The sequence below is a fragment of the Cherax quadricarinatus genome, chromosome 82 (assembly GCF_038502225.1).
Source record: "Cherax quadricarinatus isolate ZL_2023a chromosome 82, ASM3850222v1, whole genome shotgun sequence".
Classification (NCBI taxonomy): Eukaryota; Metazoa; Arthropoda; class Malacostraca; order Decapoda; family Parastacidae; genus Cherax; species Cherax quadricarinatus.
Genome location: NC_091373.1, coordinates 6300910 through 6327245, shown reverse-complemented (window position 1 = coordinate 6327245; position 26336 = coordinate 6300910). Strand labels below are relative to the sequence as shown.

At 41.6% G+C, this 26336-nt stretch overlaps 1 protein-coding gene across 1 annotated transcript in view; it reads right to left on the bottom strand.

Annotated features, from left to right (window-relative positions):
- LOC128702861 (TGF-beta receptor type-1 babo) overlaps positions 1 to 26336 on the bottom strand; it is a 158969-nt gene that overhangs the window by 96953 nt on the left and 35680 nt on the right. The window lies entirely within an intron of this gene.

The window sequence follows — 26336 nt, the reverse complement described above, 5'->3', positions numbered from 1 at the left end:
ACAACTGACTACTGCTCTCACTGATGTGGGAGAGCTATACTGAACACAAGCGAACAAGCCTGAAAACCGATGTAACTATGTTTGTATGACTGTGGTCATTTCTGTTATTTTCTTATACATACATATTTACAATGAATTTACACCGAGATTAGTTTTTGCTATTGCATGCATCACACTTAATGTCTATACATTATAAAAAAAATTTGAATGTTAGGTAACATATATGGTTCTACAACCTTAAATAACCAAAATAGTGATCACAAGATTTCAAAACATTTTATGTGACAAAGACTAAACAAGTTCAGATTCATGACCAACATATCAAAGTTTGCTTAAAGCAACCAATTTAGGGTCTAAACTGGATAAGATGAATTTTGTTGGCTAGTGTTATTACTATAATTATTATTAATACTGTATTAAAAAATAAGTGCCAAACCCTTATGGGTCACACAATGCAGAAAGGTTCAAGTAAAAAGGATTGGGATTAATAGAATTAAGGTAGAGCATTAACATCATAGTTGGTGGAACAGACAGATTTATTAAAAAGGCAACAGAGGGAGTGTGTCAAAGGTGAGAGCTTCTGCAAGGAGGACAGCTAGTGAGAGAGAGAGAGTGTGAGAGTGAGAGTGTGTGAGAGACAGAGAGAGAGTGAGAGAGAGTGAGAGTGAGTGAGAGTGTGTGAGTGTGTGAGAGTGTGTGAGTGTGAGAGTGTGTGTGAGTGTGTGAGTGTGTGAGTGTGTGTGAGAGAGAGAGTGTGAGAGTGTAAGAGTGAGAGTGTGAGAGTGAGAGAGAGTGTGAGAGAGAGAGAGTGAGAGTGAGTGAGAGTGAGTGAGTGAGTGAGTGAGAGTGAGTGAGTGAGTGAGTGAGTGAGTGTGTGAGAGTGTGTGAGAGTGTGTGAGAGTGTGTGAGAGTGTGTGAGAGTGTGTGAGTGTGTGAGTGTGTGTGTGTGTGAGTGTGAGAGTGTGTGAGAGTGTGTGAGAGTGTGTGAGTGTGAGAGTGTGTGAGAGTGTGTGAGAGTGTGAGTGTGAGAGTGTGTGAGAGTGATTATGAGAATGAGTGTGAGAGTGAGTGTGAGTGAGTGAGTGAGAGAGAGAGAGAGAGAGAGAGAGAGAGAGAGAGAGAGAGAGAGAGAGAGAGAGTGAGAGTGAGTGAGAGTGAGTGAGAGTGAGTGTGAGAGAGTGAGTGAGAGTGAGTGAGAGTGAGTGTGAGAGAGTGTGAGAGAGTGTGAGTGTGAGAGAGTGTGAGTGTGAGAGAGTGTGAGTGTGAGAGAGTGTGAGTGTGAGAGAGTGTGAGACAGTGTGAGAGAGTGTAAGAGAGTGTGAGAGTGAGTGTGAGAGTGAGTGTGAGAGAGTGTGAGTGTGAGAGTGTGAGAGTGTGTGTGAGAGTGTGTGAGAGTGTGTGAGAGAGTGTGTGAGAGTGTGAGAGTGTGTGAGAGAGTGTGAGAGAGTGTGAGAGAGTGTGAGAGAGTGTGAGAGAGTGTGAGTGTGAGAGTGAGAGAGTGTGAGAGAGTGTGAGAGTGAGAGAGAGTGAGAGAGTGTGAGAGAGTGAGAGAGAGTGTGAGAGAGTGTGAGTGTGAGAGTGTGAGAGAGTGTGAGAGAGTGTGAGAGAGTGTGAGAGAGTGTGAGAGAGTGTGAGAGAGTGTGTGAGAGTGTGAGAGAGTGTGAGAGAGTGTGTGAGAGAGTGTGTGAGAGAGTGTGAGAGAGTGTGAGAGAGTGTGAGAGTGTGAGAGAGTGTGAGAGAGTGTGAGAGAGTGTAAGAGAGTGTGAGAGAGTGTGAGTGAGTGTGAGAGAGTGTGAGAGAGTGTGTGAGAGTGTGTGAGAGAATGAGAGAGTGTGTGAGAGAGTGTGAGAGAGTGTGAGAGAGTGTGAGAGAGTGTGAGAGAGTGTGAGAGAGTGTAAGAGAGTGTGAGAGAGTGTGAGTGAGTGTGAGAGTGTACTCACCTATTTGTACTCACCTATTTGTGGTTGCAGGGGTCGAGTCTTAGCTCCTGGCCCCGCCTCTTCACCGGTTGCTACTGGGCCCTCTCTTTCCCCGCTCCATGAGCTTTATCAAACCTCGTCTTAAAACTGTGTATGGTTCCTGCCTCCACTACGTCATTTTCTAGGCTATTCCACTGCCTTACAACTCTATGACTGAAGAAATACTTCCTACTATCTCTCTGACTCATTTGTGTCTTCAACTTCCAATTGTGGCCTCTTGTTTCTGTGTCCCCTCCCTGGAACATCCTGTCTTTGTCCACCTTGTCTATTCCACGCAGTATTTTATATGTTGTTATCATGTCTCCCCTGACCCTCCTGTCCTCCAGTGTCGTCAGGCCGATTTCCCTTAATCTTTCTTCATAGGACATTCCCCTTAGCTCTGGAACTAACCTTGTCGCAAACCTTTGTACTTTCTCTAGTTTCTTGACGTGCTTTATCAAGTGCGGGTTCCAAACAGGTGCTGCATACTCCAGTATGGGCCTGACATACACGGTGTACAGTGTCTTGAATGATTCCTTACTAAGGTATCGGAATGCTGTTCTCAGGTTTGCCAGGCGCCCATATGCTGCAGCAGTTATCTGATTGATGTGTGCTTCCGGAGACATGCTCGGTGTTATACTCACCCCAAGATCTTTCTCCTTGAATTTTAACGCATTTTAACGCAAAAATTTTGCCTCGATATTCGATACGATTCGTACGAGACGTGTCCACGTGTGGCCTGAACTGCCCCGTGTGTGCCAGTGTTTACAAGCCAGCCAGTGTGCGTGCATCTAAGAATACATTCGGTACATTCCATATTATCCATATTATCACTGTTTTTGGTGCTTGTTTCTGCAAAATAAGTCACCATGGGTCCCAAGAAAGCTTCTAGTGCCAACCCTGTGGTAAAAAGGGTGAGAATTAGTATGGAAATTAAGAAAGATTTTGAAAGGTTTGGGGCTAACCCTGAGAAGCCTATGCCAGTTGTGGACTCCATTGTGCCTACTTCAAAAATTAAGGAAATGTGTGCAAAGTGGATTGAACTGTAAACCTTTATGGATGAAAATCACCCTAACACAGCTATTGCAAGCTGTGCTGGTGACTATTACAATGACAATGTTATGGCCCATTTTAGACAAATCTTAAAGGAATGGCAACAGAGGTCCAGTGACTCTCAAGCTGATCCTAGTGGCATTAAAAGAAGAAGGGAAGTAACCCCGGAAAATGACTTGCTGCCTCAAGTCCTAATGGAAGGGGATTCCCCTTCTAAACCGTAACAACTTCGATACTCTCCCCTCCTCCCATCCCATCAATCACCACCAGATCTTCATTAAAGATAAGTGTCAATTATTCTATTGTTATTATTCTATTGTTATTGTTATTGTAATTATTCTATTGCATTAAACTTAATATTTCATGTGGTAAAAATTTATTTTTTTCATACTTTTGGGTGTCTTGCACGGATTAATTTGATTTCCATTATTTCTTATGGGGAAAATTAATTCGACTTTCGATATTTTCAACATTCGATAGCTCTCAGAAACGGATTAGTATCGAATGTCGAGGGTCCACTGTAGTCAGGGAGACTGAGGCATATGCTCGGTCCCATAGTTTAGTTGGACAGAATTTGGAACACATGAAGTCTGAGAAAGGTTTGCCAATGAACTCTCAAAATAAAATGTTTTAAAAAGGTTCAGATGAGTAAGACTATTAGGAAGATGTGGAACTGCCTGATATTCAAATCAAAGCCTAGAAAGTTAACCATAGCATGTGTTGGGATAAGGGAGCCATACAGGTATAAAACAGCTAGTGGGATGAGAGAACATTATGTATCACAATGCCTGGTTATCACAGGTCAGTATGCAGGCAGTCCTGATGCAAGTTCCTGAAACGTGAAGGGGACTTTGCACGGTTCACGTATGACTAGATTTTGTTTGGATTCTTAACAAGGAGGGTTAGCCACCCTGGATAACTCAATAAAGTCAGTGCATCCTCAAGAACTGTGTCTTATTTCCACTGGGATCCTTTTAACCCATTGACTGTTTTGGTCGTATATATACGTCTTACGAGCCAGTGTTTCGAACATATACAGTTGACCCTCAACTAACGGCGGCATTAAGTAATGGCAATTTCATCTAACGGCGCTTTTTGCCGTAGAAAAAATGCCTTAACCAAAGGCAAAAAACTTAACCAACGACGTCTGTCCAGAACGTGTCGATGTGCCTGGAGCGCGGCCCGAGTGGGCCCAGCCACTCCAAGAGTCAGTGTGCCATTGTTTACAAGCTGTTGCGGTCGGTTTCCACGAGTGCCTCCCATATATTTTGGATAATTCCACTATTTCTAGTGCTTGTAACTGCTAAATAAGCCACCATGGGTCCCAAGAAAGCTTCTAGTGCAAAGCCTGTGTTAGAAAGGGTGAGAATTACAATTGAAATGAAGTCCTTCTGGAAGGGGATTCTCCTTCCAAGCAATAGACAATTCTGAATTTCCCCTGCTGTTGGCACATCACTCATCAACAACTCCACAATAAAAGCAAGTGGCATTTAATTATTGTTTATTTTGCATGTCCCATTCCTTTCCATATAAGGAAATGTATATTTCATGTAAAAAAAAATTTTTTTTTTTTTGTCAGACTTTGGGGTGTCAGGAACGGATTAATTTTATTTCCATTATTTCATATGGGGAGAATTAACTCAACCAATGGCAATTTCAACCAATGGCAAGCCCTCTGGAACAGATTAATGCCGTTGGTTGAGGGTTCACTGCATATACAAATAATTCTAGCGGCTTCAAATCAAGCAGGAGAAAGCTGGTAGGCCCACATGTGAGAGAATGGGTCTGTGTGGTCAGTGTGCACCATATAAAAAAAATCCCGCAGCACGCAGTGCATGAGAAAAAAAAAAACTGACCGTTGTTTTGGATTAAAACACCGACTTTGAGGTGTATTTTCGTATAGTATTTATCGTTGTATTCTCGTTTTCATGGTCTCACATGGAAAACACATTGCAGAAATAGAGATGATTTTGATTAGTTTCACGATGAAAATGACCTTGAAATTGAGCTGAAAGTAGCGGAAATGTTCAATTTTAACCAATGTTCAAGAGTAAGCAAATCACACCACACATCCAATACACATCAACTGAAGAGTCTAATATTTTTTCATTAGTGCACTGATATTATTTATACCATTTTTACAATAATGCAGTAGTCTGCATAACAGTAAATCTTCTATTTTTTGTGTGAATAAAAAAATCAAAATAGAAAGCAAGAGTAATATAAGAGGGGCCTAGAGACATGACTAATGAACAGAGGATATGTTATTATAGAGCCAAGAATGTCTGCATGGTTTATTCTGGACCCTATTTTGAAATTGGCATCTTTTTTAATTTGTGTGAAATTGGTCAAATTGCCAATTTCTGACCACTTTATTGGGTAGTTGAAATCAGTAAATGGATGGTTTCTTGTACTCAATTAATAGAAAAAATGGAGTTCTAAAGAAATAGCTATGAGTTTGACCGATTGGAACAATGGAATTGGCCAAAAATAGGGCTCAAAGTCGGCAAAATCGCCGATGCACATACATCGCCGAGTTCGCTAGCTTTGCTGGAGCATAACTCCCTAAGTTTTCGATCAAATTTCGTACTTTTGGTGTCATTACCATCGGGAAAAGATTCTCTATCATTTCATAAGAAAAAATAATTTTATTTTTTCCAAAAACTTTGCGACAGAATGAGAGTTTCAGAAATGGGCTTGTGACAGTCAAAGGGTTAACAGGGTCCGCTACTTTTTGTGCCGACAATGGTAAGTATGGAAGCTGGGTCAGTTGTATACAATACTTACTTGCTAACTCTCATATTTTTTCAAGACTATGCAAATAGTTTGTCAGGTAAACTCCAGGTCCAGGTGCAAAAGCAGGCCAACAAGTTTGTTTAGCTGTCTGTGTAATTAAATGAGCATGCTCCCAATCATTTGTAAGCAAACAACCTGTTTATAGTGCAATTGTAAGGTTGCAACCTCATTCACCTCACTTTCAACAAACTGCAAGTGTGAAGTAGGGAGTCATCCAAGGAACATTTCTGAAAATGTTTACCCTGGGGTCCAGTGGATGGCGAGCATAGTTGCAGAGTACCAAGGTGACAAAGGGATATAGCTGGTTTATAGGAGAATTAGAAAGAGGATCAGGAAAAAATAAGGCAAGTATAGTGTGCCCAGTTTGCACACTTGAACTTCCACTAAGATTGGCGAGTGTAAGATCGAGAAGTAATAAAAATAGATTTTATTACTGTCCAACCAGATGAAACTAAAAAACTGCATATTAATTAAGACAAGGAACATTTACCCTTTCAGGGTTTCGGCCGTACTAGTACGGCTTAAGCCCCAGGGTTTTTGACATACTCGTACGCCTAAATTCTAGCGCCCTCAAATCTAGTAAGAGAAAGCTGGTAGGCCTACATATGAAAGAATGGGTCTATGTGGTCAGTGTGTGCAGTATAAAAAAAAATCCTGCAGCACACACTGTGTAATGAGAAAAAAAAAACTTTGACCGTGTTTTTGGATTAAAACAGCGAATTTGCACTGTATTTTCGTATGGTATTTATTGTTGTATTCTAGTTTTCCTGGTCTCATTTTATAGAATGGAAGACATATTACAGAAATTGAGATGATTTTGACTGGTTTTACCTTGAAATTGAGCTCAAATTATCAGAAATGTTCGATTTTTACCAAAGTTAAAAAGTAAACAAATCATGCCAAGTGTCCAATACACGTCAACTGGAGAGACTAATATTCTTTCACAAGTGCGCTGATATCGTTTATACCATTTCTACACTAATGCAGTAGTCTGCATAACAGTAAATCTTCTATTTTTTGTAAGAATAAAAATTCAATGTGGAAAGTCAAAGAAATATATTATTATTATTATAATCAAAAAGAAGCGCTAAGCCACAAGGGCTATACAGCGCTGCAGGGTAGGGTAGGGAAGGAAGTGAGGGTATTGGGCGGCAGAAGGGAGGAGGGATGATCAGTAGGTTACAGAAAACAGCGGGGCAGGGGATAGTGCGGGGGTAGAGGGTAGCAAGAGATTGAAGTAGAAAGGGCTGAAGGTATCAGAATTTGTGAAGTCAGTTGTTGTCAAAAAGTCAATGAGAGAGTCTGGATGAAAGGTGGGTCCATCAGCGAGAAGGGAAGGTAAAGAGAGAGCAGCGGAGCGAAGACGACGACAGAGGTAAATTCTGCGTGCTCGTTGATAAAGTGGGCAGTCCAACAGAATGTGGCTGACTGATAATGGAGCCTGGCAATTCTCACAGAGAGGAGCAGGGCGCCTCTCCATGAGATATCCATGTTACTATTAAGACGAGTATGGCCAATGCGAAGACGGGAGAGAGTAGTCTCCCAACCTCGACACTGGTGATAAGAAGACGGCCAGTAACCTATACTCGGTTTAATAGACTGAAGTTTGTTACCGAGCATAGTAGACCAACGTTGTTGCCAACGGGTGTGAAGGTGGGAAGATATTGCAGCAAAATAGTCCGTAAATGGAATACCTCTATATGAAACTGGTAGGTCATGTACTGCTGACCGTGCAGCAGTCTGCCTGTTCATTGCCCTGTACATCAACATGACCAGGGACCCAACAAAAAACAATATCTTTATGCTTGGTAAAGATGCGGCGTAGCCAAAGTTGGATACGGAGGACTAAGGGGTGAGGTGTAACAAATTTCTGTATAGCCTGTAAAGCACTAAGGGAGTCTGAGACCACAAATGATGACACAGGCATAGATGCAATACGGATAAGTGCTGCAAGGATGGCATACAATTCAGCAGTAAAAACACTAGCCAAAGATAGTAAATGCCCTCGTACGACGCTGTCCTGAAACACTGCTGCGAATCCTACACCGTCAGAAGACTTAGAGCCATCTGTGTACACAGCAATGGCATGAGAATGAGAGTGGAAGTGGTCAAGAAAAAGAGAGCGGGAAGCGACCGTAGACAGTTGGGCTTTCGAGCAAGGGAGAGAGAAAGAACAGACCCGAACAGCTGGAACTTCCCAGGGGGGTAGGTAAAAGTGAGATGCTACATGAACATAGAATGGTGGTAATTGAAGAGAAGACGAGCGAATGAAGGCGAAGAGAGAAGGGACGGAGTAAACAGGGGCGGCGAACAAATAAAGAATGTCTACTAATATCAGTGACCATTCTATAAATGGAAGGATTGCGGAGATCATGAGAGCGTACATAGTAGCGAAGGCAATGGGAATCACGGCGATAGGATAAGGATGGAACGTTCGCTTCTGCATAGAGGCTCTCAACAGGGGAAGAGCGAAAAGCACCAAGGCATAAACGTAATCCTTGGTGATGAATGGGGTTAAGGCGAGAGAGAGTAGCATGAGATGCCGCTGAACAGATCTGGTCACCATAATCAATTTTCGATAAAATGAGGGTGGAATGAAGGCGAAGGAGGGTTCAACGATCAGCTCCCCATGAAAGATGAGCAAGGGTTTTAACCCTTTGACTGTCGAAGGGCCCAATCCTGAAGTTGCTCCTGGTGTCGCAAAATATTTGAAAAAAAAAAAATTATTTTTTCTCATGAAATGATAGAGAATCTTTTCCCGATTGTACAGACACCAAAAAAACGAAATTTGATGGAAAACTGATGGAATTACGCTCTCGCGAAGTTAGCGACTTCGGCGATATTTAAAAATCGGCAATTTCGCCCACTTTGAGCCCTATTTTCGGCTAATTCCGTTATTCCAGTCAACCAAACTCATAACTATTTCTTCAGAACTCTATTTTTTCTATCGATTGAGCACAAGAAACTGCCCATTTACCGATTTCAACTACCCAATAACATGGTCAGAAATTTGCAATTTGGCCAATTTCACGAAAATTAAAAAATACGACAATTTCAAAATAAGGTCCAGAATGAACAATGCAGACATTCCTGGCTCTAAAATAAGATTTTCTTTGTTCATCAGTCATGTCTCCAGGTCCCTGTGATATTACTCTTGCTTTTTATTTTGAAATTTTATTCAAACAAAAAATAGAAGATTTACTGTTATGCAGACTACTGCAATACTGTAATAATTGTAAAAATTACATCAACCCATTCATGACTGCGTATTAGAATGGCTATTTGGACATTTATTGGACAATGACATCATTTGTTTACTTTTGAACATCGGCAAAAATCAAACATTTCCTGTACTTTGTGCTCCATTTCCAGGTTCTTTTTATAGTAAAATTAATCAAAATCACCTCCATTTCTATAATATAGTTTCCATTCTATCAAATGAGACCATGAAAACGAGAATACAACCACAAATACTATACGAAAATAGACCACAAAGTCGGCATTTTAATTAAAAAAACGGTCGGAGTTTTTTTTTTCTCATTATGCACTGTGTGCTCCAGGATTTTTTTTATGTGGTGCACACTGACCACACAGACCCATTCTCTCACATGTGGGCCTACTAGCTTTCTCCTGCCTGATTTGAAGCCGCTAGAATTTATGAGTATATATACGTCAAACACGGTACCTCACAAACGTATATATACGGCCGCGACAGTCAAAGGGTTAAGAAGGTTCAGCCGGCTGTGACAAGTTGCCTTCAGAGAGGTAATGTGAGGTTTCCAGGATAACCTACGGTCAAAGAGGAGGCCCAGAAACTTGACTGTATCACGTTCAGGGATACGGGAGCCATAGAGGTACAAAGGATGATCGGAGATGACAGAGTGTCTAGTGAAAGTAATTTGGTGGGTTTTAGTGCTGGAAAATTTAAACCCACGTGTGGTGGCCCAATTGGAAACACGGTTGACCGCATGCTGGAGAGAAACTGTAATGAGGTGACAGTCAGCACCTGCACAGGCAATAGCGAAGTCATCAACATAGAGTGATGACCAAATATTTGATGGAAGACTAGAGGCCAAATCATTAATAGCAAGGAGAAAAAGTGTTGTGCTCAGAACACATCCCTGGGGGACACCTTCAGCTTGGATAAAGTCCGGGGAGAGCACATTATTAACCCAAACACGGAAATGTCTATCAGTTAAAAAGTTCTTAAGGAAGGATGGTAGATTGCTTCGGAGGCCTAAGGAGTGGGCTTGGGCCAAAATATTATACCTCCAAGTAGTGTCATATGCCTTCTCAAGGTCAAAAAATATGGCAATAACTGAGTAGTTATTCGCAAAGGCATTACGAACATACGTATCCAAGTGTAGTAAGGGGTCTATGGTAGAACGTCCCTTATGAAAGCCATATTGACGAGTGGAGAGACTGTTGTGTGTCTCTAAATACCACACTAAATGTCTATTTACCAGGCGTTCCATCACTTTGTAAACTGCACTGGTAAGAGCAATGGGACGATAGTGGGAGGCTTCATGTCCCGTAGTGCCTGGTTTGCTGAAAGGGAGAACAATAGCAGATTTCCACAGCTGTGGAAGAACTCCTTGTGACCAAGTAAGATTGAAAAGGCGTAATAGGACTGCAAGGGCTGACTGATGTAAATGTTGTAGCATATGAATATGAACGTCGTCGGGCCCAGCTGCCGATGATCGGCAAGCTGAGAGTGTTGCCTCCAGTTCTTGAAGTGTAAAAGGCACATTATACTGTTCTTCTCTGAGAGAAGAAAAGTCCAAGGGTGCTAACTCTCTGGCAGACTTTGAGGAAAGAAACGAGGGGAATAGATGGAGCCCCTGAGAAATACGGACCAGATGATTGCCAATTTCATTGGCAACATCTAGTGGGTTTGCTATATCAACACCGGCAACCCACAGAACAGGAGCCGGGTCAGAATATTTACCACTCAGTTTTCATACTTTTTTCCAGACTCCACTCATAGAGGAAGCAGAGGTGATGGTGGAGACAATCTCGCCAGCAAGTGAGTTTAGCGTCACGGATGACACGGCGAGCGATCGCACGCTTCCGCTTAAAATCAAGAAGTCTCTCCGTGGTTCTATTGTACCAGTACCTGCAGTATGCAGCACATTTCAAACGTACTGCACGAGCACAAGCAGGAGACCACCAAGGCATGCATTTCTGAGAATGCCTGCCCAACGTTTGGGGTATAGAATGAGAAGCTGCGGTTAAAATGGAGGACGAGAAGAGGTGTAAAAGCTCATCAATGAAGGACGAAGAAGGAACCTCACTAAAAACAGTTAGTTGTGAGTAAAGGTTCCAATTTGCATGATCAAATTGCCAGCGTGGGATACGAAGAAGTGGTGAATATGAAGGGGAAGTAAGAATGATTGGGAAATGATCGCTGTCATGTAAATCCGGGAGAACAGACCAGGTGAAGTCTAATGCAGTGGAGGAAGAGCAGACCGAGAGATTGATGCAAGAGAGTGTGAGAGCCCGAGGATCAAAATGGATGTGAGTACCTGTATTTAAAACATGGAGGGGGTGGGTGGCAAGAAAAGCCTCTAACTGAATGCCACAGGAATCACAGTGAGACCCCCCCCCAGAGGAAATGATGGGCATTAAAATCGCCAAGTAACAGAATCGGTCCTGGTAATGACGAAACAAGAAAGGCAATATCCGAAATAGATAATGCCTGAGAAGGAGAGAGATATAAAGAACAGAGCGTATACCACCTATGCAAGTGGATACAGGCTGCTGTGTAATGCAGCGAAGTACGAACAAATAGCTGATGGTACGGAATATCAGTGCGTAGAAGAAGGGCACTTTCATTAAAGGTCCCATCAGGAAAAGGATCTGAAGAATACAATAAATTATAGCCTGAGATGGGAGAGATAACAGCAGAGTGTAATTTTGGTTCCTGTAAGCAAACACCAACAGGGGAAAACTGGGAGAGTAACATCTGAAGCTCACCCCGATTACCCCTGAGGCCGCGTATATTCCACTGTAAATAGGCCATGATTGGCAATGATAAAGATATTTGAAATCCGCAGGTAAGGGTTCCTACGGACTAGAGGGGTTAGAAAAGTCCACATGCGGAGGCAGCGGAAAACGTTCAAGCAGCGAAGGAACAGTGCGCTGTGAAGAAAGGAGTTGTGCAGATGGAGGAGAGGAGAGAGAAGGAACAGAGGGTGGATCAGTGTCCATTGATGGTTTGGTCTCTGCAATATATTCAGAGATTGCTTCAAGTGTTTCGGAATTCAGAGACGTCGTATGGGAGACAATATTGGAGATGGTAGGGGGAGGATGAGTAAAGATTGGAATGGTAATGGACTGTACCAAGGTAGGGGGGGGGCGAAAGGGTGGAGGGAACTGGAGAAGAAGCGTGGAAGGGGGCAGAAGAGGCAGAAACCTGGGAGGTGGCAGAAGAGGAAGAAACCTGGGAGGGAACAGGGAAGGTAGGTATAGTACGAGGAGGAGGGTGAACCTCTACACTTGTAACAGAGCCAGTGAGAGGGAAAGAACCCGGTACAGAGACAGGGAAGGTAAAATGAGGAGGTGGAAGAAGGGAAGGAGGGGTTAAAGGACCTTTTTTTGACTTCTGAGAAGTAAAGGGACGATTGGGAGGAGGTGTCGTATGAGGTCTCGTCGATACTGAGGCTTGTGAGGGAGAACACGAAGAAGAGGTACAAAGGCATGAGGAGTGTCCGAAGAGTGGTCCAAAGACGAGGCGGGGTCAGAACAGGGTGCAGTATCAAGAAGGGGCCCGGGGGTAGCAGGTTCATGGATTGGGTTCTCCATGGTTAGGTTACTTCTTTCTTTTTGTTTTTAAGAAAAAAAAAGAAGAAAAGAAAATAAAAATAAAAAAGAATAAAAAAAGGGGGGACCAGGGAGGGATAGTTCCTAGGAGGAATGAAGGGCCAGAAATCTCCCTCCGTGCCCAAGAGAACCTCAGCACCGCAAGTAGCGTAGATGCAGCATGGAACCCGTGCCATACCCTACCCATCATGCCAGTAAACCAGCAATCCGGGATAGCAACCTCAAATCTGCCGAGCTACCTCGGTGGACAAAAGAGAGGGCGGCCGGATATCTGTCACAAAGCATACCTCCTTCGGCCACCACCCCTTGAATCCGAAAGGTGGCTTCCAGAGATACACCCGTCGCCCGAAAGACACCCAAAGCCACTCTCCGGGATACCGGAGAGGGATCGGGACATCCCTAGGCGATCCAGATTCCATGGCAAACTACGCCACCGCCAAGAACCTCAACGGAATGGGATGGACCCTGGTACCCTTTCCCCTACCTAGGAACTAGCGCGCCTGTGGGAAAAATCCCAAAGGCCAAAAAGAGGAAGGGCAAAAGGGAGGGGTGGGGAGGGGGAGGAGGTATGGGAAAAGAGGAGGATGGGATAGGGAAGGGGGGATTGGGGGTAATTAGGTTCGGTCTGAGGAAGGAGACCGACAGGTCTAATTCCTCAGACCAAGAGCCTCTTCACCACGCCAAGGAGCCCCCCTTGAAGAGGTCAAAGAAATATAAGAGGGGCCTGGGGATGTGACTAACAAACAGAGAACTTGTTATTTTAGTGCCAGGAATGTCTTTCTTGTTTATTCTGGACCCTATTCGGAAACTGGCATCTTTTGAAATTTGTGTGAAATTGGCAATATTGCTAAATTCTGGCCACTTTATTGGATAGTTGAAATCGGTAAATAAGTGGTTTCTTATACTCATTCGATAGAAAAAATGGAGTTCTAGCGAAATAGTTATGATTTTTGTCGACTAGTACACTGGAATTGGCCAAAAATAGGGCTCAAAGTGGGCAAAATCGCCGATGCGTAAACATCATCGAGACCGCTAACTTCGCGAGAGCATAATTCCTAAGTTTTCCATCAAATTTCATACTTTTGGTGTCACTATGATTGGGAAAAGATTCTCTATCTTTTCATAAGAAAAAATAATTTTTTTTTTTTAAATTTGGGGACCCTGAGAATAAGTCTCGGAGAGAGCCTGGGGACCCTGAAAGGGTTAAGGGACTACATACAAAGACTGCAAATCAGTTGTCCAAACAGACATGGGCTGCAGTAAAGTGGAGTATGAATGGAAATTTGGGAATGTGAGACATTACTTATTGAGAAATGTCACTGTAGTTTCAAGTGTCTTTCGAGGCTATGATTCAGAGGGGACTATAATGTATGAGACAGGCGAGGAAAGCGAAGTAGTACATACATTGGCAGCCATCATGGGAAGAAAGGGTTTCGAGGGGTTAGTTCACTTAAGTGATGTTAAGAGCCTGTGGGGAAGAAGTACATGTACTTCTACAACAGCTGCAGCAGTGGTCACATCTTAGGTAGTTGGTCTGAGAATGTAGTTTGTGAAGGAATGGCAATATTGCATGGTCTTGAGGTGACAGTTTTGGAGATCTTTGTGGCTGAGGTTAAGTGTTGTAGGGACAGCTGGAGAACCACGTAGTTTATGGAGAAGTGAAGGCGACAGATGAAGAGTGTAGAATCATCTCTAAACAGTGCATAAGGGTTAGATACAGAAGTGGGAATAAAGGACAATACTGGATGTTAAGCAACTCTACAGAGTAAGAGATGCAGAGCACAGTATTCTCTCCTGTAGACAGAGTTGGGTAATGACCTGGTTATAAAACAAATCCTGTCTTTTGAACACCAAATTTTTCTTTCCCAAAGTAGAATGAAGCACTGCTGAGAATACAATGATGTACTATATGTACTACTATTTTTGCATTTAAGGTATGTAGGGATGGGAGACAAATGGTCAAAATTTAGATGATGATCAGTTTTTCCAGTGACTTCCAGTTTCCTGTGACCTGCAATATGTTGGCAGATGGCTGTGGTGCCAATAATTGTAGCATCACAATGTTTGCCCTCACTGGCAAGCAGTGAACCGCTATGTATACTGAGAGAAGTTATAGCCATCAAATTTCCGTTCAACTACATACACTAGTCAGACAATGTCTCCGTTACACAAATAACCCGCACATAGAAGAGAGGAGCTTACGACGTTTCGGTCTGAATTGGACCATTTACAAAGCCACACTAACCAGAAGTGGAGCAGGATGGTTTTATATATATATATATATATATATATATATATATATATATATATATATATATATATATATATATATATATACATATAGGGGAGGGGGAGGAGGAGGTGGTGGTGGCAGTAGTAGTAGTAGTAGTAGTAGTAGTAGTAGTAGTAGTAGTAGTAGTAGTAGTAGTAGTAGTAGTAGTAGTGTAGTAGTAGTGTAGTAGTAGTAGTAGTAGTAGTAGTAGTAGTAGTAGTAGTAGTAGTAGTAGTAGTAGTAGTAGTAGTAGTAGTAGTAGTAGTAGTATAGTAGTAGTAGTGGTAGTAGTGGTAGTAGTGGTAGTAGTGGTAGTAGTGGTAGCAGTAGCAGTAGTAGTGGTAGCAGTAGCAGTAGTAGTGGTAGCAGTAGTAGTGGTAGTAGTAGTAGTGGTAGTAGTGGTAGTAGTGGTAGTAGTAGTGGTAGTTAGTAGTAGTGGTAGTAGTAGTGGTAGTAGTAGTAGTAGTAGTGGTAGTGGTAGTGGTAGTAGTGGTAGTAGTGATAGTAGTGATAGTAGTGGTAGTAGTGATAGTAGTGATAGTAGTGATAGTAGTGATAGTAGTGATAGTAGTGGTAGTAGTAGTAGAAGTAGTAGTAGTAGAAGTAGTAGTGGTAGTAGTGGGGAACTAAGGAGGAGCCAGTGAAATATAATGAAAGGGGAGCACTGCAAGGGAGCTAGGTGCCCACAGAGGGAGAGCAAGTGCACAGAGGTGGAGGGAAGGGGAAGTGATGAAATAAATAAGGAAGGAACAGAAACACGTGACAGAAGAAAGACAAAAAAAGGAAAGAGGAAAGGGGAAGAGGGAGAAGAAGAAAAATGAGGAATCAGGTTAAGTCACCCGTGACTTAACCTGATCCTTCATTTTTCGCATCGGCCACACTCGTCTTCTCACAAGTATTTCATGGAGAGGCGCCCTGTTCCACTCTGTGAGAACTGTCAGGTTCCAGTTTCTATCAACCACATTCTGTTGAACTGCCCACTATTAACAAGCACACAGAATTTACCTCCAACATCGTCTCCGCTCTACTGCCCTTACTTTACCTTTCCTTCTTGATGGACCCTTTTTTAACCCACTCTCTCATTGACTTTTTGACAGCAACTGATTTAATGCACAAACTCTGATGATGATGCCTCTAGTACTCCTCACAGCCCTTTCTACTTCAGTCTCTTGTTACCCTCTACCCTTGCACTATCCACTGCCCCATTGCACTCCATGACCTAATAATCATTCCTCTCCCTCCTGCTACCCATTATCCCTGCATCCTTCCCAGCCTGGCAGCAATGTATGACCCTTGTAGGTTTAGCACTTCTTTATAATAATAATCCTTTAAACAGCATTATTATTAAAACAAAAAAGAAGCACTAAACTCACTGGGGTCCTCTAAACACCAAATATCCCAAACCCTTCCTTAAGAGTGCAGGCGCTATACTTCCCACCTCCATGACACAAGTACGTCTAACAATTTATTGATGCCAATTTACGAGTATCAGTTTTTCAATGTCATGTTTAATACTATATACACTAGTTTATGCTATTAGATGTGTTTCAAGATGTTTTAGTACTTTAACCGTGGGAAAATTCATGCTTGACATTGCTCCGCTTGGAATATATGTACAGTAAAAATTGAAGCAAACAATTTTTCTTCTATTTTTTTACTGCTTTGGTCTTCTAACACTACTGATGATATTACAGTTCTTTAAGGTGTAATACTCCTCAATACATGGAAATAAGTCTAATCATTTGACTATGTAATAACGGTAGAATTACTGACAAATGTTTGATAAAATGACACAGATACAACTAATGTGACATTTTATTGTGGCAACATTTTGCTCTCCAGGAACTGTGTCATTTGACAAAGCTCCTGGAGAGCGAAACGTTGCCATTAGTTGCAGCTGTGTTCTTTTACCTATCATTTGACTATATTTGGTGATCCTAGGTTATAAGCTTAATAATTGTGTCCATAATACCTGTGTGCCTTCAAGACCACTGAGAGACATATTTACAAAGAAATCTTATAATATTACAATTGCTTCAAGGTGTAATACTCATCAAAACATGTCTGATTACATGGGGTTATCCTAGGTTAAATCTACATAGTGTGCTTTTTGGCTGAATTCAACTGTTAGTTCTATGAAATTGTAATAAATTTTGAATAAGGCATCTTCCTAGAAGTTCCACACCTTGTTTGCTGGTAGAGAAGCTGGTACTGGAACAACATAGTAATGATAACTAATTTTAAAGGGGGTGGAGGGGTAAGCCAGCAGAAGGCCTCAGTCAGATAATGAAAAGCTCCAGTGGCAGGTCATCACATGACAAACCCATATCAGGAGACACTTGTCCTGTTTCCTGACAAACCTGTCCTAACTAGTTGGAACAACAGGTCCTGATTTCATTGTTTAAATAAGCTAGTCAGTCAGTGTTAGCCATGATGCACTGTGGACCAATCTGGTCTTAGTTTACCAACAGCTTAAGGAAGAATTGAGGTTGGCGAATATGGAAATTTGGCGACTGACCGAGGAAAACAAAAAGATTCGGAGTAGTCCTCCTGTTTTGAATCCTCAGGTCAAGAAGGGAAACTGGTCAGTGGCTGGACAGCAGGGAAAGAAGTTGACGATCAAGACGACGAATGGAAAGGTAGAAACGATGAAGAAGAAAGAGACTGCCGTGGAAACTGTTGTGGAAACATCCAATACATTCTCACTGCTACCCGACGAATGTGAGTCGAATACTGGGAACGTCACTACGAAAGACATTAAGGAAGGTACGAATATTGTTGTTGTTGGGGATAGCCAAGTTAGGTATATGGATAGGGCGTTCTGCTTGAAGGACAGGAGTAGGAGACAGAGAGTTTGCTTTCCTGGGGCTGGGATGGAGGATATTGTTAGCAGTCTGGATGACATCATGAGAGGTAATGGAAGCAATCCTATTATCTGTCTCAGTACTGGAGGCAACGATGTTGGCAGACGTAGGAGTGAGGACCTGATTAGCAGGTATAGGTCAGCAATAGAAATAATTAGAAGTAAGAGTGGGAACCCTCTCATATGTGGTATTTTGCCAAGGAGAGGAGTTGGAAATGAATGGTTGTCCAGAGCAATTGGTGTCAATTGCTGGCTGGACAAATACTGTAAGGAAAATGCGGTAACATTCATTGACAACTGGGACCTCTTCTATGGCAGAAATGACATGTATGCTAGGGATGGGGTTCACTTATCTAGGTGTGGGGTGGGAGCACTGGCAACTGCAGTGGAGGGAGCAGTTAGGACTTTAAACTAGGAATAGTTAGTGGTATGGGTTTTGGCAGGAAAACAGTGAAGTCCCAGTGTAGTAATATTACGAGTTCTAGGGGAACTAGTAATAATAAGAACGAGATAGATATTGAAAAGCCAGGGACCTTGGGTGATAAGGACAGTAATAGGTTTAGTAGAAAAATAGAAATGAGCAGGAAGGGTAAAGAGAAAGGAGAGTCTTTCAATGTTTATTATGCTAATTGCCGTAGTGCTAGGAATAAGAGGGACGAGTTGAGATTAGTTGCTAGTGTAGGTAACATTGATGTATTTGCCTTAACTGAGACGTGGTTTAATTCAAAAAGTCGGGACATGCCTGCGGAATGTCATATTCAGGGTTTTAAATTGTTCCAAGAAGATAGAAGTATTGGGAGGGGGGGTGGGGTGGCATTGTATGTCCGAGATCGCTTGAACTGTTGCATAAAAACGGGTATTAAGTCTGAAGTAACACATACAGAGTCTGTTTGAATAGTATTTTCAGAGGGGCATGAAAAACTGATTTTAGGAGTGATATACCGTCCCCCAAACTTAGATAGGGACCAAGGGAAACTACTATGGGAGGAAATTGTTAAGGCCACAAGGCACGATAATGTAGTAATTCTAGGAGACTTCAACTTTAGTCATGTTGATTGGAATTTCTTGACTGGGAATTTAGAATCATACGACTTCTTAGAAGTATTTCAGGATTGTTTTTTGAAGCAGTTTGTGACAGAACCTACAAGGGGAAATAACCTACTTGACTTAGTTATGGCAAACAATGAATCCCTTGTTAATAATTTAGAAATTTCAGAGGAACTGGGTGCTAGCGACCACAAATCAATTACATTTAGCATTGAATGGAAGTACGATAGTAGCGATAACTCAGTAACAGTCCCAGATTTTCGCTTAGCAGATTACGATGGGCTTAGAGAACACTTATCATCTGTTGACTGGGGTAACGAAGAGAGCTATCAATATGACAGTTTTCTGAACACTATACATGCTGCTCAAAGAGCGTTTATCCCATATAAAGAAATTAGATCAAATAGAAATGACCCAAAATGGATGAATAATAGGCTCAAATATCTACTAGGGCATAAGAAAGGAATTTATAGGCGTATCAAAAGAGGTGAGGGTCATCTTATGAATCAGTATATTGACATTAAGAGGGACATTAAAAAGGGGATAAGAAAAGCTAAAAGGGACTATGAAATTAAAGTTGCTAGGGATTCTAAAACTAACCCAAAAAGTTTTTTCCAGGTCTATAGAACAAAAGTTAGAGATAAGATAGGTCCCCTTAAAAATAACTATGGGCATCTTACTGACAAAGAGAATGAAATGTGCTTGATTTTAAATAATTATTTTCTCTCAGTTTTTACACAGGAAGACACTAACAATATTCCAGTAATTAATTTTTACAGTGGGCTAGAAGAAGATAAATTATGTAACATCACAGTCACTAGTGAGATGGTTGTGAAGCAGATAGACAGACTGAAGCAAAATAAGTCGCCGGGTCCTGATGAGGTTTTTTCAAGGGTTCTTAAGGAATGCAAAATGGAACTCTGTGAACCATTAACTAATATTTTTAATTTATCTCTTCAAACAGGTGTAGTGTCTGATATGTGGAAGATGGCTAATGTAACTCCTATTTTTAAAACAGGGGACAAGTCGTTACCGTCAAATTACCGCCCAATAAGCCTGACCTCAATTGTAGGCAAATTACTAGAGTCAATTATAGCCGAGATTATAAGAAGCCATCTCGATAAGCATAGCTTGATTAATGATACTCAGCATGGATTCACAAGAGGCCGGTCTTGTCTAACTAATTTATTAACTTTCTTCAGTAAAGCTTTTGAGGCTGTTGACTGCAATAAAGAATTTGATATTATTTACTTAGATTTTAGTAAGGCTTTTGATAGAGTTCCGCACCATAGACTGTTAAAGAAAGTAGCAGCTCATGGCATTGGGGGAAAAGTGCTCTCGTGGATCGAGTCATGGCTCACTGACAGGAAGCAGAGAGTGTCCATAAATGGGGTTAAATCCGAGTGGGGATCTGTAACAAGTGGCGTTCCACAGGGATCAGTCTTGGGCCCGTTGTTGTTTATAATATATATCAATGATCTTGATGAGGGAATTACTAGTGATATGAGCAAATTCGCCGATGACACAAAGATAGGTAGGATAATTGATTCAAACGTAGATGTTATGGAACTTCAGGAGGATTTAAACAAACTCTATTCTTGGTCAGAAAAGTGGCAGATGCAGTTCAATGTAGATAAATGCAAGGTTCTGTAGCTTGGGAGTGCCCATAACCCTAGTACTTATAAGTTAAATGATGTAGAACTTAGCCATACAGATTGCGAAAAGGACTTGGGGGTTATGGTGAGCAGCAACCTTAAACCAAGACAGCAATGCCTAAGCGTACGTAATAAGGCAAATAGATTACTGGGATTTATATCAAGAAGTGTAAGCAACAGAAGTCCAGAGGTCATACTGCAGCTTTATACATCATTAGTAAGGCCTCACCTAGATTATGCAGCTCAGTTCTGGTCTCCGTATTACAAAATGGACATAAATTCGTTAGAGAACATTCAGCGTAGGATGACTAAATTAATACATAGCATTAGAAATCTTCCTTATGAAGAAAGATTGAAGACTCTTAAGTTACATTCACTTGTTAGACGAAGAATGAAGGGAGACCTGATCAAAGTGTATAAGTGGAAGATAGGTATTAATAAAGGGGATATTAATAGGGTCTTGAGGATGTCTCTCCAAGAGAGAACCCGCAGTAATGGATTTAAATTAGATAAGTTTAGATTTAGAAAGGACATAGGAAAGTATTGGTTTGGAAATAGGGTAGTTGATGAGTGGAACAGTCTACCTAGTTGGGTTATTGAGGCTGGGACTTTATGTAGTTTCAAATCTAGGTTGGATAAGTACATGAGTGGGAGGGGTTGGATTTGAGTGGGACTTTCACATCAGAGCTTATTTCTTGGGTGGCATTGAAAATTGGGTTGGGCAAATGTTTTGTTAGTGGGATGAATTGTAAAGGACCTGCCTAGTATGGGCCAGCAGGCCTCCTGCAGTGTTCCTCCTTTCTTATGTTCTTATGTTCTTAGTTTTTTTCCACTGGCAAGAGGATGTAGGTGACCTAAACAGTTATGCTGAGCTCAGAAATACTGGCAGGTGACGTATTTGTAGGCACAGAAAATTGTGTCCTAGCACATTCTTGTCACCTGCATACTAGTACGTCAGACACAGATGAGAGATTAATGATCCTCAGTGTATACAATTTGTATAAAGACTGAGACACTTATGCAACATATGGGAATCTTTATTGAGGAAATGTTTTGCCACACAGTGGCTTCTTCAGTCCAATACAAAGCAGAAAGGTGTAAGGAAAGGAGGAGTTTGAGGTAATCAGTCCCTCAGCCTGGAATCAATGTGAGGGACTGATTACCTCAAACTACTACTCTCCTTACACCTTTCTCCTTTGTACTAGACTGATGAAGCCATTGTGTGACTTTCCTTAATAAAGATTCCTATATGTAGCACAAGTTGTCTCAATTTTCAACTTGTTGGTTTTAAGACCATTTATCACACACAAATCCTTACCCCTTCCAATAAGAGGTATTTAGTACATTATTAGATGTCACATTTAACCTGGAGTTTCACAATGCTTCAGCATAACTGATTTTCAGTAAAGCTGCAGTGACCATTAAGAAGTTAGCATATTATTCTTTTTGGGTATAAAGAAAATTTATTGCACAATTACACTAGACCATTGGGAGTGTAAAGTCAAAGTTTTGAAAGTCAATGCACTAAAACTAATATTCTTATTTGCACAATGACTGTATTGCACTTACAAGAATCTCTGCTTTAAAAAATGTTCACAATACCAGAAAGACAGTTATACTTGAAGAAAACTCATGAACTCCCCCCCCCCCCCCCAAAGTTATTTTCTAAATCTTCGTTTTACATTTTTCATAGAAAAGCATGACTTATTTAGTCAAGCAAATAAAAAATTGACAATTCGTTAATAAGCAACATAAAAAACTCCATATTATACTCACTGAAAAGACATTACAGTAATAATCAAGAAAATCAATGCAACACTTTGTACAATATTTATATATATATTTATATATATATATTTATATATATAAAGGTAGTAGGTTGGTAGACAGCAACCACCCAGGGAAGTACTACCGTCCTGCCAGATGACTGTGAAACAAAAACCTGTAACTGTTTTGCATGATGGTAGGATTGCTGGTTTCTTTTTCTGTCTCATAAACACGCTAAGATAACAGGGATATCTTGCTACTCCTACTTACACTTTGGTCACACTTCACAGACACGCACATGCATATATATATATACATACATCTAGGTTTTTCTCCTTTTTCTAAATAGCTCTTGTTCTTTTTTATTTCTTCTATTGTCCATGGGGAAGTGGAAAAGAATCTTTCCTCCGTAAGCCATGCGTGTCGTATGAGGCGACTAAAATGCCGGGAGCAATGGGCTAGTAACCCCTTCTCCTGTATACAATTACTAAAAAAGAGAAGAAGAAAAACTTTATAAAACTGGGTTGCTTAAATGTGCGTGGATGTAGTGCGGATGACAAGAAACAGATGATTGCTGATGTTATGAATGAAAAGAAGTTGGATGTCCTGGCCCTAAGCGAAACAAAGCTGAAGGGGGTAGGAGAGTTTCAGTGGGGGGAAATAAATGGGATTAAATCTGGAGTATCTGAGAGAGTTAGAGCAAAGGAAGGGGTAGCAGTAATGTTAAATGATCAGTTATGGAAGGAGAAAAGAGAATATGAATGTGTAAATTCAAGAATTATGTGGATTAAAGTCAAGGTTGGATGCGAGAAGTGGGTCATAATAAGCGTGTATGCACCTGGAGAAGAGAGGAATGCAGAGGAGAGAGAGAGATTTTGGGAGATGTTAAGTGAATGTATAGGAGCCTTTGAACCAAGTGAGAGAGTAATTGTGGTAGGGGACTTGAATGCTAAAGTAGGAGAAACTTTTAGAGAGGGTGTGGTAGGTAAGTTTGGGGTGCCAGGTGTAAATGATAATGGGAGCCCTTTGATTGAACTTTGTATAGAAAGGGGTTTAGTTATAGGTAATACATATTTTAAGAAAAAGAGGATAAATAAGTATACACGATATGATGTAGGGCGAAATGACAGTAGTTTGTTGGATTATGTATTGGTAGATAAAAGACTGTTGAGTAGACTTCAGGATGTACATGTTTATAGAGGGGCCACAGATATATCAGATCACTTTCTAGTTGTAGCTACACTGAGAGTAAAAGGTAGATGGGATACAAGGAGAATAGAAGCATCAGGGAAGAGAGAGGTGAAGGTTTATAAACTAAAAGAGGAGGCAGTTAGGGTAAGATATAAACAGCTATTGGAGGATAGATGGGCTAATGAGAGCATAGGCAATGGGGTCGAAGAGGTATGGGGTAGGTTTAAAAATGTAGTGTTAGAGTGTTCAGCAGAAGTTTGTGGTTACAGGAAAGTGGGTGCAGGAGGGAAGAGGAGCGATTGGTGGAATGATGATGTAAAGAGAGTAGTAAGGGAGAAAAAGTTAGCATATGAGAAGTTTTTACAAAGTAGAAGTGATGCAAGGAGGGAAGAGTATATGGAGAAAAAGAGAGAAGTTAAGAGAGTGGTGAAGCAATGTAAAAAGAGAGCAAATGAGAGAGTGGGTGAGATGTTATCAACAAATTTTGTTGAAAATAAGAAAAAGTTTTGGAGTGAGATTAACAAGTTAAGAAAGCCTAGAGAACAAATGGATTTGTCAGTTAAAAATAGGAGAGGAGAGTTATTAAATGGAGAGTTAGAGGTATTGGGAAGATGGAAGGAATATTTTGAGGAATTGTTAAATGTTGATGAAGATAGGGAAGCTGTGATTTCGTGTATAGGGCAAGGAGGAATAACATCTTGTAGGAGTGAGGAAGAGCCAGTTGTGAGTGTGGGGGAAGTTCGTGAGGCAGTAGGCAAAATGAAAGGGGGTAAGGCAGCCGGGATTGATGGGATAAAGATAGAAATGTTAAAAGCAGGTGGGGATATAGTTTTGGAGTGGTTGGTGCAATTATTTAATAAATGTATGGAAGAGGGTAAGGTACCTAGGGATTGGCAGAGAGCATGCATAGTTCCTTTGTATAAAGGCAAAGGGGATAAAAGAGAGTGCAAAAATTATAGGGGGATAAGTCTGTTGAGTTGGTAGACAGCAACCGCCCAGGGAGGTACTACCGTCCTGCCAAGTGAGTGTAAAACGAAAGCCTGTAATTGTTTTACATGATGGTAGGATTGCTGGTGTCCTTTTTTCTGTCTCATGAACATGCAAGATTTCAGGTACGTCTTGCTACTTCTACTTACACTTAGGTCACACTACACATACATGTACAAGCACATATATACACACCCCTCTGGGTTTTCTTCTATTTTCTTTCTAGTTCTTATTCTTGTTTATTTCCTCTTATCTCCATGGGGAAGTGGAACAGAATTCTTCCTCCGTAAGCCATGCGTGTTGTAAGAGGCAACTAAAATGCCGGGAGCAAGGGGCTAGTAACCTCTTCTCCTGTATATATTACTAAATGTAAAAGGAGAAACTTTCGTTTTTCCTTTTGGGCCACCCCGCCTCGGTGGGATACGGCCGGTGTGTTGAAAGAAAGAAGAAAGTCTGTTGAGTGTACCTGGTAAAGTGTATGGTAGAGTTATAATTGAAAGAATTAAGAGTAAGACGGAGAATAGGATAGCAGATGAACAAGGAGGCTTTAGGAAAGGTAGGGGGTGTGTGGACCAGGTGTTTACAGTGAAACATATAAGTGAACAGTATTTAGATAAGGCTAAAGAGGTCTTTGTGGCATTTATGGATTTGGAAAAGGCATATGACAGGGTGGATAGGGGGGCAATGTGGCAGATGTTGCAAGTGTATGGTGTAGGAGGTAGGTTACTGAAAGCAGTGAAGAGTTTTTACGAGGATAGTGAGGCTCAAGTTAGAGTATGTAGGAAAGAAGGAAATTTTTTCCCAGTAAAGGTAGGCCTTAGACAAGGATGTGTGATGTCACCGTGGTTGTTTAATATATTTATAGATGGGGTTGTAAGAGAAGTAAATGCGAGGGTCTTGGCAAGAGGCGTGGAGTTAAAAGACAAAGAATCACACACAAAGTGGGAGTTGTCACAGCTGCTCTTTGCTGATGACACTGTGCTCTTGGGAGATTCTGAAGAGAAGTTGCAGAGATTGGTGGATGAATTTGGTAGGGTGTGCAAAAGAAGAAAATTAAAGGTGAATACAGGAAAGAGTAAGGTTATGAGGATAACAAAAAGATTAGGTGATGAAAGATTGAATATCAGATTGGAGGGAGAGAGTATGGAGGAGGTGAATGTATTCAGATATTTGGGAGTGGACGTGTCAGCGGATGGGTCTATGAAAGATGAGGTGAATCATAGAATTGATGAGGGAAAAAGAGTGAGTGGTGCACTTAGGAGTCTGTGGAGACAAAGAACTTTGTCCTTGGAGGCAAAGAGGGGAATGTATGAGAGTATAGTTTTACCAACGCTCTTATATGGGTGTGAAGCGTGGGTGATGAATGTTGCAGCGAGGAGAAGGCTGGAGGCAGTGGAGATGTCATGTCTGAGGGCAATGTGTGGTGTGAATATAATGCAGAGAATTCGTAGTTTGGAAGTTAGGAGGAGGTGCGGGATTACCAAAACTGTTGTCCAGAGGGCTGAGGAAGGGTTGTTGAGGTGGTTCGGACATGTAGAGAGAATGGAGCGAAACAGAATGACTTCAAGAGTGTATCAGTCTGTAGTGGAAGGAAGGCGGGGTAGGGGTCGGCCTAGGAAGGGTTGGAGGGAGGGGGTAAAGGAGGTTTTGTGTGCGAGGGGCTTGGACTTCCAGCAGGCATGCGTGAGCGTGTTTGATAGGAGTGAATGGAGACAAATGGTTTTTAATACTTGACGTGCTGTTGGAGTGTGAGCAAAGTAACATTTATGAAGGGATTCAGGGAAACCGGCAGGCCGGACTTGAGTCCTGGAGATGGGAAGTACAGTGCCTGCACTCTGAAGGAGGGGTGTTAATGTTGCAGTTTAAAAACTGTAGTGTAAAGCACCCTTCTGGCAAGACAGTGATGGAGTGAATGATGGTGAAAG